Source organism: Euprymna scolopes, chromosome 46 (assembly GCF_053919585.1).
Source record: "Euprymna scolopes isolate OS-2025 chromosome 46, ASM5391958v1, whole genome shotgun sequence".
Lineage (NCBI taxonomy): Eukaryota > Metazoa > Mollusca > Cephalopoda > Sepiida > Sepiolidae > Euprymna > Euprymna scolopes.
Window position 1 is genome coordinate 59,927,019 of NC_136527.1, and position 17,233 is coordinate 59,944,251.

Genomic DNA, 17,233 nt, shown 5'->3' on the forward strand with positions numbered 1-17,233 from the left:
TTTCCTCAATTACAGGCGCTTATGCCTCATCTTTTTGGGAAATTAAATAAACCTATTAGAATCAAGAGAGGGAGGCAGATCAGCAAATACCCATTGCAAGATCTCCCTCTGATGCACATATAATGCACCTTTCGATTTTCACATCTTGAAGCCAGAAAATTGTTTTTGAAAGGAAAGCGTTTTCCAACTTATGCAGCTTGATTTATGAATTTCTGCAACTTCTACCAAAACCGTCTCCAGATATGCAAAACAAAACAATAACTATGTCAATTATGTTTCCCACCTGACTACAACTTGGATGTCTTAAAGTCCAACAAATTCCTGATAAACCGCCCCCTTAAGTAATCCAATTTATCAAATCTCCATTACTAACGATTACTTCGAGATTATCCCATTGATTACTGTACATGCAACAACTCTTATCCTTGAGTGGCCTCCAGGCCTTGATAAGTGGTGACTACATGTAAAAAAAATTGACCAGGGAATTACGTATTGATCGCCTGTCATAAAATTAATTTTATATTTTTAGCAGAAATTTTTCTAGGGACAATGTTTGCTTCCAAATCATACTATAAAGAACAACATCCGATTATCATTTTCTATTTTTTCAGCAGAATTAAAAACTTGTGTTTTTTTCAATGACCATTGCTTGATTACTTGAGGAAGAATACATTGTAAAGGAAATAAATTGCTTGATTACTTGAGGAAGAATACATTGTAAAGGAAATAAATTGCGTGATTAGTTGAGGAAGAATACATTGTAAAGGAAATAAATTGCTTGATTACTTGAGGAAGAATACATTGTAAAGGAAATAAATTGCGTGATTTGTTGAGGAAGAATACATTGTAAAGGAAATAAATTGCTTGATTACTTGAGCAAGAATACATTGTAAAGGAAATAAATTGCTTGATTACTTGAGGAAGAATACATTGTAAAGGAAATAAATTGCTTGATTACTTGAGGAAGAATACATTGTAAAGGAAATAAATTGCTTGATTAGTTGAGGAAGAATACATTGTAAAGGAAATAAATTGCTTGATTAGTTGAGGAAGAATACATTGTAAAGGAAATAAATTGCTTGATTACTTGAGGAAGAATACATTGTAAAGGAAATAAATTGCTTGATTAGTTGAGGAAGAATACATTGTAAAGGAAATAAATTGCTTGATTAGTTGAGGAAGAATACATTGTAAAGGAAATTAATTGCTTGATTAGTTGAGGAAGAATACATTGTAAAGGAAATAAATTGCTTGATTAGTTGAAGAATACATTGTAAAGGAAATAAATTGCTTGATTACTTGAGGAAGAATACATTGTAAAGGAAATAAATTGCGTGATTAGTTGAGGAAGAATACATTGTAAAGGAAATAAATTGCTTGATTACTTGAGGAAGAATACATTGTAAAGGAAATAAATTGCGTGATTAGTTGAGGAAGAATACATTGTAAAGGAAATAAATTGCTTGATTACTTGAGGAAGAATACATTGTAAAGGAAATAAATTGCGTGATTACTTGAGGAAGAATACATTGTAAAGGAAATAAATTGCTTGATTACTTGAGGAAGAATACATTGTAAAGGAAATAAATTGCGTGATTAGTTGAGGAAGAATACATTGTAAAGGAAATAAATTGCTTGATTACTTGAGGAAGAATACATTGTAAAGGAAATAAATTGCGTGATTAGTTGAGGAAGAATACATTGTAAAGGAAATAAATTGCTTGATTACTTGAGGAAGAATACATTGTAAAGGAAATAAATTGCTTGATTACTTGAGGAAGAATACATTGTAAAGGAAATAAATTGCTTGATTACTTGAGGAAGAATACATTGTAAAGGAAATAAATTGCTTGATTAGTTGAGGAAGAATACATTGTAAAGGAAATAAATTGCTTGATTACTTGAGGAAGAATACATTGTAAAGGAAATAAATTGCTTGATTACTTGAGGAAGAATACATTGTAAAGGAAATAAATTGCTTGATTACTTGAGGAAGAATACATTGTAAAGGAAATAAAATGCTTGATTAGTTGAGGAAGAATACATTGTAAAGGAAATAAATTGCTTGATTACTTGAGGAAGAATACATTGTAAAGGAAATAAATTGCTTGATTAGTTGAGGAAGAATACATTGTAAAGGAAATAAATTGCTTGATTACTTGAGGAAGAATACATTGTAAAGGAAATAAATTGCTTGATTACTTGAGGAAGAATACATTGTAAAGGAAATAAATTGCTTGATTACTTGAGGAAGAATACATTGTAAAGGAAATAAAATGCTTGATTAGTTGAGGAAGAATACATTGTAAAGGAAATAAATTGCTTGATTAGTTGAGGAAGAATACATTGTAAAGGAAATAAATTGCTTGATTAGTTGAGGAAGAATACATTGTAAGGGAAATAAATTGCTTGATTACTTGAGGAAGAATACATTGTAAAGGAAATAAATTGCTTGATTACTTGAGGAAGAATACATTGTAAAGGAAATAAATTGCTTGATTAGTTGAGGAAGAATACATTGTAAAGGAAATAAATTGCTTGATTAGTTGAGGAAGAATACATTGTAAAGGAAATTAATTGCTTGATTAGTTGAGAAAGAATACATTGTAAAGGAAATAAATTGCTTGATTAGTTGAAGAATACATTGTAAAGGAAATAAATTGCTTGATTAGTTGAGGAAGAATACATTGTACAGGAAATAAATTGCTTGATTAGTTGAAGAATACATTGTAAAGGAAATAAATTGCTTGATTAGTTGAGGAAGAATACATTGTAAAGGAAATAAATTGCTTGATTACTTGAGGAAGAATACATTGTAAAGGAAATAAATTGCGTGATTAGTTGAGGAAGAATACATTGTAAAGGAAATAAATTGCTTGATTACTTGAGGAAGAATACATTGTAAAGGAAATAAATTGCGTGATTAGTTGAGGAAGAATACATTGTAAAGGAAATAAATTGCTTGATTACTTGAGGAAGAATACATTGTAAAGGAAATAAATTGCTTGATTACTTGAGGAAGAATACATTGTAAAGGAAATAAATTGCTTGATTACTTGAGGAAGAATACATTGTAAAGGAAATAAATTGCTTGATTAGTTGAGGAAGAACACATTGTAAAGGAAATAAAATGCTTGATTAGTTGAGGAAGAATACATTGTAAAGGAAATAAATTGCTTGATTAGTTGAGGAAGAATACATTGTAAAGGAAATAAATTGCTTGATTACTTGAGGAAGAATACATTGTAAAGGAAATAAAATGCTTGATTAGTTGAGGAAGAATACATTGTAAAGGAAATAAATTGCTTGATTACTTGAGGAAGAATACATTGTAAAGGAAATAAATTGCTTGATTACTTGAGGAAGAATACATTGTAAAGGAAATAAATTGCTTGATTAGTTGAGGAAGAATACATTGTAAAGGAAATAAAATGCTTGATTAGTTGAGGAAGAATACATTGTAAAGGAAATAAAATGCTTGATTAGTTGAGGAAGAATACATTGTAAAGGAAATAAATTGCTTGATTACTTGAGGAAGAATACATTGTAAAGGAAATAAATTGCTTGATTACTTGAGGAAGAATACATTGTAAAGGAAATAAAATGCTTGATTAGTTGAGGAAGAATACATTGTAAAGGAAATAAATTGCTTGATTACTTGAGGAAGAATACATTGTAAAGGAAATAAATTGCTTGATTACTTGAGGAAGAATACATTGTAAAGGAAATAAATTGCTTGATTACTTGAGGAAGAATACATTGTAAAGGAAATAAATTGCTTGATTAGTTGAGGAAGAATACATTGTAAAGGAAATAAAATGCTTGATTAGTTGAGGAAGAATACATTGTAAAGGAAATAAATTGCTTGATTACTTGAGGAAGAATACATTGTAAAGGAAATAAATTGCTTGATTACTTGAGGAAGAATACATTGTAAAGGAAATAAATTGCTTGATTAGTTGAGGAAGAATACATAGTAAAGGAAATAAAATGCTTGATTAGTTGAGGAAGAATACATTGTAAAGGAAATAAAATGCTTGATTAGTTGAGGAAGAATACATTGTAAAGGAAATAAATTGCTTGATTACTTGAGGAAGAATACATTGTAAAGGAAATAAAATGCTTGATTAGTTGAGGAAGAATACATTGTAAAGGAAATAAATTGCTTGATTACTTGAGGAAGAATACATTGTAAAGGAAATAAATTGCTTGATTACTTGAGGAAGAATACATTGTAAAGGAAATAAATTGCTTGATTACTTGAGGAAGAATACATTGTAAAGGAAATAAATTGCTTGATTACTTGAGGAAGAATACATTGTAAAGGAAATAAAATGCTTGATTAGTTGAGGAAGAATACATTGTAAAGGAAATAAAATGCTTGATTAGTTGAGGAAGAATACATTGTAAAGGAAATAAAATGCTTGATTAGTTGAGGAAGAATACATTGTAAAGGAAATAAAATGCTTGATTAGTTGAGGAAGAATACATTGTAAAGGAAATAAATTGCTTGATTAGTTGAGGAAGAATACATTGTAAAGGAAATAAATTGCTTGATTACTTGAGGAAGAATACATTGTAAAGGAAATAAAATGCTTGATTAGTTGAGGAAGAATACATTGTAAAGGAAATAAAATGCTTGATTAGTTGAGGAAGAATACATTGTAAAGGAAATAAATTGCTTGATTAGTTGAGGAAGAATACATTGTAAAGGAAATAAATTGCTTGATTAGTTGAGGAAGAATACATTGTAAAGGAAATAAAATGCTTGATTAGTTGAGGAAGAATACATTGTAAAGGAAATAAAATGCTTGATTAGTTGAGGAAGAATACATTGTAAAGGAAATAAATTGCTTGATTAGTTGAGGAAGAATACATTGTAAAGGAAATAAATTGCTTGATTACTTGAGGAAGAATACATTGTAAAGGAAATAAATTGCTTGATTACTTGAGGAAGAATACATTGTAAAGGAAATAAAATGCTTGATTAGTTGAGGAAGAATACATTGTAAAGGAAATAAAATGCTTGATTAGTTGAGGAAGAATACATTGTAAAGGAAATAAATTGCTTGATTAGTTGAGGAAGAATACATTGTAAAGGAAATAAATTGCTTGATTACTTGAGGAAGAATACATTGTAAAGGAAATAAATTGCTTGATTAGTTGAGGAAGAATACATTGTAAAGGAAATAAATTGCTTGATTACTTGAGGAAGAATACATTGTAAAGGAAATAAATTGCTTGATTAGTTGAGGAAGAATACATTGTAAAGGAAATAAATTGCTTGATTAGTTGAGGAAGAATACATTGTAAAGGAAATAAATTGCTTGATTACTTGAGGAAGAATACATTGTAAAGGAAATAAATTGCTTGATTAGTTGAGGAAGAATACATTGTAAAGGAAATAAATTGCTTGATTACTTGAGGAAGAATACATTGTAAAGGAAATAAATTGCTTGATTAGTTGAGGAAGAATACATTGTAAAGGAAATAAATTGCTTGATTACTTGAGGAAGAATACATTGTAAAGGAAATAAAATGCTTGATTAGTTGAGGAAGAATTCATTGTAAAGGAAATAAATTGCTTGATTACTTGAGGAAGAATACATTGTAAAGGAAATAAATTGCTTGATTACTTGAGGAAGAATACATTGTAAAGGAAATAAATTGCTTGATTAGTTGAGGAAGAATACATTGTAAAGGAAATAAATTGCTTGATTAGTTGAGGAAGAATACATTGTAAAGGAAATAAATTGCTTGATTAGTTGAGGAAGAATACATTGTAAAGGAAATTAATTGCTTGATTAGTTGAGAAAGAATACATTGTAAAGGAAATAAATTGCTTGATTAGTTGAAGAATACATTGTAAAGGAAATAAATTGCTTGATTAGTTGAGGAAGAATACATTGTAAAGGAAATAAATTGCTTGATTAGTTGAGGAAGAATACATTGTAAAGGAAATAAATATCTTGATTACTTGAGGAAGAATACATTGTAAAGGAAATAAATTGCTTGATTAGTTGAGGAAGAATACATTGTAAAGGAAATAAATTGCTTGATTAGTTGAGGAAGAATACATTGTAAAGGAAATAAATTGCTTGATTACTTGAGGAAGAATACATTGTAAAGGAAATAAATTGCTTGATTACTTGAGGAAGAATACATTGTAAAGGAAATAAATTGCGTGATTAGTTGAGGAAGAATACATTGTAAAGGAAATTAATTGCTTGATTAGTTGAGGAAGAATACATTGTAAAGGAAATAAATTGCTTGATTAGTTGAAGAATACATTGTAAAGGAAATAAATTGCTTGATTACTTGAAGAAGAATACATTGTAAAGGAAATAAATTGCTTGATTAGTTGAGGAAGAATACATTGTAAAGGAAATAAATTGCTTGATTACTTGAGGAAGAATACATTGTAAAGGAAATAAATTGCTTGATTAGTTGAGGAAGAATACATTGTAAAGGAAATAAATTGCTTGATTACTTGAGGAAGAATACATTGTAAAGGAAATAAATTGCTTGATTAGTTGAAGAATACATTGTAAAGGAAATAAATTGCTTGATTAGTTTAGGAAGAATACATTGTAAAGGAAATAAATTGCTTGATTACTTGAGGAAGAATACATTGTAAAGGAAATAAATTGCTTGATTAGTTGAGGAAGAATACATTGTAAAGGAAATAAATTGCTTGATTACTTGAGGAAGAATACTGTCACCCCCTTCAGCCGGTCGGTTGAGACGATCGTCGACCTCAGAATTCTTCCACTCCAATTACGGCAGCCTGAAAACGACCCGACTCTGGCGGTTTGCAGCTCACTATTTTCGTCCTTCCAGTGACCACTGCCAGTGATAATTCTTAGCCGTTTTAATGTTGCTGGTATGGGTAGTGACAGAATTATCAGTTGATCGTCTAAATTTATACTCCGGACCTGTCGTGTACCCGCTTACCGGTGAACATCGCCGATAAGAGAGCCGTGGATTTTAGTGTGGTGAAAAAGGAAATTAAAATGATTCCACACACGAATAAACAATTAATCTGGGTTTATTCACAATAATAATGGTCTAATAATATTTCAGAGTTTGAAGGAAGTGGCTGTAGCTATTTTGAAACGGTAGCTTGTGACTCGAGTTCAGATAAGTTTTTCGGCCATTGGAGATACGTGTTTTAAGTCAAAAGCCCTCTCTACCCGACTTTAACACCATCTGAATTCGCCAAAATCGAATTCTCTCTTTTTCTCTCTTCTCCTTCTCTTCTTCTCTTTCTCCCTTCTGTTTACTGTGTTCGAGGAATATATACATATCCATCAATGCCCTTTAAACATCACGAGTTTTTATTTGTTTACAACAAAAAAACTTGCCTGTCATCAGCTTTCAAACCTTGTTTTCTAAAATAAACAACCGCCTGTCATTTCATCTCGAATTCTGTGTTTCAAAATAAACAGCCAGCTCACTCCAAACTCTGACCGTTACAACAATAAGTATCTCTTGACATACTTTTTCCTTTGTCTGTTCTAACCACAGAGTTATTTGATCGTCCTATTTTTTCGTTCTTTTGGCTCTTTCTCTACAACGGCATATCAACCCATAACTTGGTTACAATACATTGTAAAGGAAATAAATTGCTTGATTACTTGAGGAAGAATACATTGTAAAAGAAATAAATTGCTTGATTACTTGAGGAAGAATACATTGTAAAGGAAATAAATTGCTTGATTACTTGAGGAAGAATACATTGTAAAGGAAATAAATTGCTTGATTACTTGAGGAAGAATACATTGTAAAGGAAATAAATTGCTTGATTACTTGAGGAAGAATACATTGTAAAGGAAATAAATTGCTTGATTACTTGAGGAAGAATACATTGTAAAGGAAATAAATTGCTTGATTACTTGAGGAAGAATACATTGTAAAGGAAATAAATTGCTTGATTACTTGAGGAAGAATACATTGTAAAAGAAATAAATTGCTTGATTACTTGAGGAAGAATACATTGTAAAGGAAATAAATTGCTTGATTACTTGAGGAAGAATACATTGTAAAGGAAATAAATTGCTTGATTAGTTGAGGAAGAATACATTGTAAAAGAAATAAATTGCTTGATTAGTTGAGGAAGAATACATTGTAAAGGAAATAAATTGCTTGATTAGTTGAGGAAGAATACATTGTAAAGGAAATAAATTGCTTGATTAGTTGAGGAAGAATACATTGTAAAGGAAATAAATTGCTTGATTAGTTGAGGAAGAATACATTGTAAAAGGAAATAAATTGCTTGATTAGTTGAGGAAGAATACATTGTAAAGGAAATAAATTGCTTGATTAGTTGAGGAAGAATACATTGTAAAAGAAATAAATTGCTTGATTAGTTGAGGAAGAATACATTGTAAAGGAAATAAATTGCTTGATTAGTTGAGGAAGAATACATTGTAAAGGAAATAAATTGCTTGATTAGTTGAGGAAGAATACATTGTAAAGGAAATAAATTGCTTGATTAGTTGAGGAAGAATACATTGTAAAAGAAATAAATTGCTTGATTAGTTGAGGAAGAATACATTGTAAAGGAAATAAATTGCTTGATTAGTTGAGGAAGAATACATTGTAAAAGAAATAAATTGCTTGATTAGTTGAGGAAGAATACATTGTAAAGGAAATAAATTGCTTGATTAGTTGAGGAAGAATACATTGTAAAGGAAATAAATTGCTTGATTAGTTGAGGAAGAATACATTGTAAAGGAAATAAATTGCTTGATTAGTTGAGGAAGAATACATTGTAAAAGAAATAAATTGCTTGATTAGTTGAGGAAGAATACATTGTAAAGGAAATAAATTGCTTGATTAGTTGAGGAAGAATACATTGTAAAGGAAATAAATTGCTTGATTACTTGAGGAAGAATACATTGTAAAGGAAATAAATTGCTTGATTAGTTGAGGAAGAATACATTGTAAAGGAAATAAATTGCTTGATTAGTTGAGGAAGAATACATTGTAAAGGAAATAAATTGCTTGATTACTTGAGGAAGAATACATTGTAAAGGAAATAAATTGCTTGATTACTTGAGGAAGAATACATTGTAAAGGAAATAAATTGCTTGATTACTTGAGGAAGAATACATTGTAAAGGAAATAAATTGCTTGATTACTTGAGGAAGAATACATTGTAAAGGAAATAAATTGCTTGATTACTTGAGGAAGAATACATTGTAAAGGAAATAAATTGCTTGATTAGTTGAGGAAGAATACATTGTAAAGGAAATAAATTGCTTGATTACTTGAGGAAGAATACATTGTAAAGGAAATAAATTGCTTGATTACTTGAGGAAGAATACATTGTAAAGGAAATAAATTGCTTGATTACTTGAGGAAGAATACATTGTAAAGGAAATAAATTGCTTGATTACTTGAGGAAGAATACATTGTAAAGAAAATAAATTGCTTGATTAGTTGAGGAAGAATACATTGTAAAGGAAATAAATTGCTTGATTAGTTGAGGAAGAATACATTGTAAAGGAAATAAATTGCTTGATTAGTTGAGGAAGAATACATTGTAAAAGAAATAAATTGCTTGATTAGTTGAGGAAGAATACATTGTAAAGGAAATAAATTGCTTGATTAGTTGAGGAAGAATACATTGTAAAGGAAATAAATTGCTTGATTAGTTGAGGAAGAATACATTGTAAAGGAAATAAATTGCTTGATTAGTTGAGGAAGAATACATTGTAAAAGAAATAAATTGCTTGATTAGTTGAGGAAGAATACATTGTAAAGGAAATAAATTGCTTGATTAGTTGAGGAAGAATACATTGTAAAGGAAATAAATTGCTTGATTAGTTGAGGAAGAATACATTGTAAAAGAAATAAATTGCTTGATTAGTTGAGGAAGAATACATTGTAAAGGAAATAAATTGCTTGATTAGTTGAGGAAGAATACATTGTAAAGGAAATAAATTGCTTGATTACTTGAGGAAGAATACATTGTAAAGGAAATAAATTGCTTGATTAGTTGAGGAAGAATACATTGTAAAGGAAATAAATTGCTTGATTAGTTGAGGAAGAATACATTGTAAAGGAAATAAATTGCTTGATTACTTGAGGAAGAATACATTGTAAAGGAAATAAATTGCTTGATTAGTTGAGGAAGAATACATTGTAAAGGAAATAAATTGCTTGATTACTTGAGGAAGAATACATTGTAAAGGAAATAAATATCTTGATTACTTGAGGAAGAATACATTGTAAAGGAAATAAATTGCTTGATTAGTTGAGGAAGAATACATTGTAAAGGAAATAAATTGCTTGATTAGTTGAGGAAGAATACATTGTAAAGGAAATAAATTGCTTGATTACTTGAGGAAGAATACATTGTAAAGGAAATAAATTGCTTGATTACTTGAGGAAGAATACATTGTAAAGGAAATAAATTGCGTGATTAGTTGAGGAAGAATACATTGTAAAGGAAATTAATTGCTTGATTAGTTGAGGAAGAATACATTGTAAAGGAAATAAATTGCTTGATTAGTTGAAGAATACATTGTAAAGGAAATAAATTGCTTGATTACTTGAAGAAGAATACATTGTAAAGGAAATAAATTGCTTGATTAGTTGAGGAAGAATACATTGTAAAGGAAATAAATTGCTTGATTACTTGAGGAAGAATACATTGTAAAGGAAATAAATTGCTTGATTAGTTGAGGAAGAATACATTGTAAAGGAAATAAATTGCTTGATTACTTGAGGAAGAATACATTGTAAAGGAAATAAATTGCTTGATTAGTTGAAGAATACATTGTAAAGGAAATAAATTGCTTGATTAGTTTAGGAAGAATACATTGTAAAGGAAATAAATTGCTTGATTACTTGAGGAAGAATACATTGTAAAGGAAATAAATTGCTTGATTAGTTGAGGAAGAATACATTGTAAAGGAAATAAATTGCTTGATTACTTGAGGAAGAATACTGTCACCCCCTTCAGCCGGTCGGTTGAGACGATCGTCGACCTCAGAATTCTTCCACTCCAATTACGGCAGCCTGAAAACGACCCGACTCTGGCGGTTTGCAGCTCACTATTTTCGTCCTTCCAGTGACCACTGCCAGTGATAATTCTTAGCCGTTTTAATGTTGCTGGTATGGGTAGTGACAGAATTATCAGTTGATCGTCTAAATTTATACTCCGGACCTGTCGTGTACCCGCTTACCGGTGAACATCGCCGATAAGAGAGCCGTGGATTTTAGTGTGGTGAAAAAGGAAATTAAAATGATTCCACACACGAATAAACAATTAATCTGGGTTTATTCACAATAATAATGGTCTAATAATATTTCAGAGTTTGAAGGAAGTGGCTGTAGCTATTTTGAAACGGTAGCTTGTGACTCGAGTTCAGATAAGTTTTTCGGCCATTGGAGATACGTGTTTTAAGTCAAAAGCCCTCTCTACCCGACTTTAACACCATCTGAATTCGCCAAAATCGAATTCTCTCTTTTTCTCTCTTCTCCTTCTCTTCTTCTCTTTCTCCCTTCTGTTTACTGTGTTCGAGGAATATATACATATCCATCAATGCCCTTTAAACATCACGAGTTTTTATTTGTTTACAACAAAAAAACTTGCCTGTCATCAGCTTTCAAACCTTGTTTTCTAAAATAAACAACCGCCTGTCATTTCATCTCGAATTCTGTGTTTCAAAATAAACAGCCAGCTCACTCCAAACTCTGACCGTTACAACAATAAGTATCTCTTGACATACTTTTTCCTTTGTCTGTTCTAACCACAGAGTTATTTGATCGTCCTATTTTTTCGTTCTTTTGGCTCTTTCTCTACAACGGCATATCAACCCATAACTTGGTTACAATACATTGTAAAGGAAATAAATTGCTTGATTACTTGAGGAAGAATACATTGTAAAAGAAATAAATTGCTTGATTACTTGAGGAAGAATACATTGTAAAGGAAATAAATTGCTTGATTACTTGAGGAAGAATACATTGTAAAGGAAATAAATTGCTTGATTACTTGAGGAAGAATACATTGTAAAGGAAATAAATTGCTTGATTACTTGAGGAAGAATACATTGTAAAGGAAATAAATTGCTTGATTACTTGAGGAAGAATACATTGTAAAGGAAATAAATTGCTTGATTACTTGAGGAAGAATACATTGTAAAGGAAATAAATTGCTTGATTACTTGAGGAAGAATACATTGTAAAAGAAATAAATTGCTTGATTACTTGAGGAAGAATACATTGTAAAGGAAATAAATTGCTTGATTAGTTGAGGAAGAATACATTGTAAAGGAAATAAATTGCTTGATTAGTTGAGGAAGAATACATTGTAAAAGAAATAAATTGCTTGATTAGTTGAGGAAGAATACATTGTAAAGGAAATAAATTGCTTGATTAGTTGAGGAAGAATACATTGTAAAGGAAATAAATTGCTTGATTAGTTGAGGAAGAATACATTGTAAAGGAAATAAATTGCTTGATTAGTTGAGGAAGAATACATTGTAAAAGAAATAAATTGCTTGATTAGTTGAGGAAGAATACATTGTAAAGGAAATTAATTGCTTGATTAGTTGAGGAAGAATACATTGTAAAAGAAATAAATTGCTTGATTAGTTGAGGAAGAATACATTGTAAAGGAAATAAATTGCTTGATTAGTTGAGGAAGAATACATTGTAAAGGAAATAAATTGCTTGATTAGTTGAGGAAGAATACATTGTAAAGGAAATAAATTGCTTGATTAGTTGAGGAAGAATACATTGTAAAAGAAATAAATTGCTTGATTAGTTGAGGAAGAATACATTGTAAAGGAAATAAATTGCTTGATTAGTTGAGGAAGAATACATTGTAAAAGAAATAAATTGCTTGATTAGTTGAGGAAGAATACATTGTAAAGGAAATAAATTGCTTGATTAGTTGAGGAAGAATACATTGTAAAGGAAATAAATTGCTTGATTAGTTGAGGAAGAATACATTGTAAAGGAAATAAATTGCTTGATTAGTTGAGGAAGAATACATTGTAAAAGAAATAAATTGCTTGATTAGTTGAGGAAGAATACATTGTAAAGGAAATAAATTGCTTGATTAGTTGAGGAAGAATACATTGTAAAGGAAATAAATTGCTTGATTACTTGAGGAAGAATACATTGTAAAGGAAATAAATTGCTTGATTAGTTGAGGAAGAATACATTGTAAAGGAAATAAATTGCTTGATTAGTTGAGGAAGAATACATTGTAAAGGAAATAAATTGCTTGATTACTTGAGGAAGAATACATTGTAAAGGAAATAAATTGCTTGATTACTTGAGGAAGAATACATTGTAAAGGAAATAAATTGCTTGATTACTTGAGGAAGAATACATTGTAAAGGAAATAAATTGCTTGATTACTTGAGGAAGAATACATTGTAAAGGAAATAAATTGCTTGATTACTTGAGGAAGAATACATTGTAAAGGAAATAAATTGCTTGATTAGTTGAGGAAGAATACATTGTAAAGGAAATAAATTGTTTGATTACTTGAGGAAGAATACATTGTAAAGGAAATAAATTGCTTGATTACTTGAGGAAGAATACATTGTAAAGGAAATAAATTGCTTGATTACTTGAGGAAGAATACATTGTAAAGGAAATAAATTGCTTGATTACTTGAGGAAGAATACATTGTAAAGAAAATAAATTGCTTGATTAGTTGAGGAAGAATACATTGTAAAGGAAATAAATTGCTTGATTAGTTGAGGAAGAATACATTGTAAAGGAAATAAATTGCTTGATTAGTTGAGGAAGAATACATTGTAAAAGAAATAAATTGCTTGATTAGTTGAGGAAGAATACATTGTAAAGGAAATAAATTGCTTGATTAGTTGAGGAAGAATACATTGTAAAGGAAATAAATTGCTTGATTAGTTGAGGAAGAATACATTGTAAAGGAAATAAATTGCTTGATTAGTTGAGGAAGAATACATTGTAAAAGAAATAAATTGCTTGATTAGTTGAGGAAGAATACATTGTAAAGGAAATAAATTGCTTGATTAGTTGAGGAAGAATACATTGTAAAGGAAATAAATTGCTTGATTAGTTGAGGAAGAATACATTGTAAAAGAAATAAATTGCTTGATTAGTTGAGGAAGAATACATTGTAAAGGAAATAAATTGCTTGATTAGTTGAGGAAGAATACATTGTAAAGGAAATAAATTGCTTGATTACTTGAGGAAGAATACATTGTAAAGGAAATAAATTGCTTGATTAGTTGAGGAAGAATACATTGTAAAGGAAATAAATTGCTTGATTAGTTGAGGAAGAATACATTGTAAAGGAAATAAATTGCTTGATTACTTGAGGAAGAATACATTGTAAAGGAAATAAATTGCTTGATTAGTTGAGGAAGAATACATTGTAAAGGAAATAAATTGCTTGATTACTTGAGGAAGAATACATTGTAAAGGAAATAAATTGCTTGATTAGTTGAGGAAGAATACATTGTAAAGGAAATAAATTGCTTGATTACTTGAGGAAGAATACATTGTAAAGGAAATAAATTGCTTGATTAGTTGAGGAAGAATACATTGTAAAGGAAATAAATTGCTTGATTACTTGAGGAAGAATACATTGTAAAGGAAATAAATTGCTTGATTACTTGAGGAAGAATACATTGTAAAGGAAATAAATTGCTTGATTAGTTGAGGAAGAATACATTGTAAAGGAAATAAATTGCTTGATTAGTTGAGGAAGAATACATTGTAAAGGAAATAAATTGCTTGATTACTTGAGGAAGAATACATTGTAAAGGAAATAAATTGCTTGATTACTTGAGGAAGAATACATTGTAAAGGAAATAAATTGCTTGATTACTTGAGGAAGAATACATTGTAAAGGAAATAAATTGCTTGATTACTTGAGGAAGAATACATTGTAAAGGAAATAAATTGCTTGATTACTTGAGGAAGAATACATTGTAAAGGAAATAAATTGCTTGATTACTTGAGGAAGAATACATTGTAAAGGAAATAAATTGCTTGATTACTTGAGGAAGAATACATTGTAAAGGAAATAAATTGCTTGATTAGTTGAGGAAGAATACATTGTAAAGGAAATAAATTGCTTGATTACTTGAGGAAGAATACATTGTAAAGGAAATAAATTGCTTGATTACTTGAGGAAGAATACATTGTAAAGGAAATAAATTGCGTGATTAGTTGAGGAAGAATACATTGTAAAGGAAATAAATTGCTTGATTACTTGAGGAAGAATACATTGTAAAGGAAATAAATTGCGTGATTACTTGAGGAAGAATACATTGTAAAGGAAATAAATTGCTTGATTACTTGAGGAAGAATACATTGTAAAGGAAATAAATTGCGTGATTAGTTGAGGAAGAATACATTGTAAAGGAAATAAATTGCTTGATTACTTGAGGAAGAATACATTGTAAAGGAAATAAATTGCGTGATTAGTTGAGGAAGAATACATTGTAAAGGAAATAAATTGCTTGATTACTTGAGGAAGAATACATTGTAAAGGAAATAAATTGCTTGATTACTTGAGGAAGAATACATTGTAAAGGAAATAAATTGCTTGATTAGTTGAGGAAGAATACATTGTAAAGGAAATAAATTGCTTAATTACTTGAGGAAGAATACATTGTAAAGGAAATAAATTGCTTGATTACTTGAGGAAGAATACATTGTAAAGGAAATAAATTGCTTGATTACTTGAGGAAGAATACATTGTAAAGGAAATAAAATGCTTGATTAGTTGAGGAAGAATACATTGTAAAGGAAATAAATTGCTTGATTACTTGAGGAAGAATACATTGTAAAGGAAATAAATTGCTTGATTAGTTGAGGAAGAATACATTGTAAAGGAAATAAATTGCTTGATTACTTGAGGAAGAATACATTGTAAAGGAAATAAATTGCTTGATTACTTGAGGAAGAATACATTGTAAAGGAAATAAATTGCTTGATTACTTGAGGAAGAATACATTGTAAAGGAAATAAAATGCTTGATTAGTTGAGGAAGAATACATTGTAAAGGAAATAAATTGCTTGATTAGTTGAGGAAGAATACATTGTAAAGGAAATAAATTGCTTGATTAGTTGAGGAAGAATACATTGTAAAGGAAATAAATTGCTTGATTACTTGAGGAAGAATACATTGTAAAGGAAATAAATTGCTTGATTAGTTGAGGAAGAATACATTGTAAAGGAAATAAATTGCTTGATTAGTTGAGGAAGAATACATTGTAAAGGAAATAAATTGAACATGAATGCACATTATGGTCACCAATTAGTAAATGCTTATTAAAAACATAAACAGAATTTTTTTAATAAAAAAGTGAAGAAAACGAAACATGTTTATATCAATAATTTTATAAGGAAATAATAATTATTTTAATCAGTAAGGGTTCTTCATTAAAAGTCGTCTTTAGTACAGAAAGCAAAGTAAGTAATTGCAAAACTTTGTAGATGTGTAAGTCAATATGTTCATAGTGTGAATAATATGCACATGTACATATATGTATATGAGTGCATGGCACTGTGTATGTGTGTTGATTTACCTTGTTTTTTTAGTTTGTGTATAGTTTTGTGTTGCAATTTGTTTCGTTTGCCTGGACTCTCGCTAATGTGTAAGAATACGTGCATGAGATGAAGGCATGTATGTGAATTATTAAAGATTCCTTTTCGCCTCCTCTGGCCAAAGGCAGAGGGAGGCTTGTTATCGGCACACATTCTTGGTTATATCAGCCCAATATTTTAATGTTCAACAAAATATTTCATAAACGCATAGTTTTTCTTTTTCTTACTTGCATTGTCAGCTTCAAGCGATTTAAGTCTTTGTTTTATAGTGGATTACTTGCTTGCAAGCTTTTTAATTGTCACGTACAGGTCTTTCCTGTTGCCATGGTAATTGTCACGTACAGGTCTTTCCTGTTGCCATGGTAATTGTCACGTACAGGTCTTTCCTGTTGCCATGGTAATTGTCACATACAGGTCTTTCCTGTTGCCATGGCTGCTTCTTCTGCCAGGCTGTCTTTATTTACAGTTCTCATCAAATCCTTGTAGGATTTTGTGTTTTCTGCTTGGGTTGCCTCTTGTACGGCTTTCATTAACTGCTTTTTTCTTGAGTCTTCTGGCTTGGATTTTCTGTAAAGTGTCCATAGAGATCCAACATCCTGATGTGGGATCAGACAACAGAGACTACAAGGAAGTGATGGGACAACAACAACTGTTACGAGAC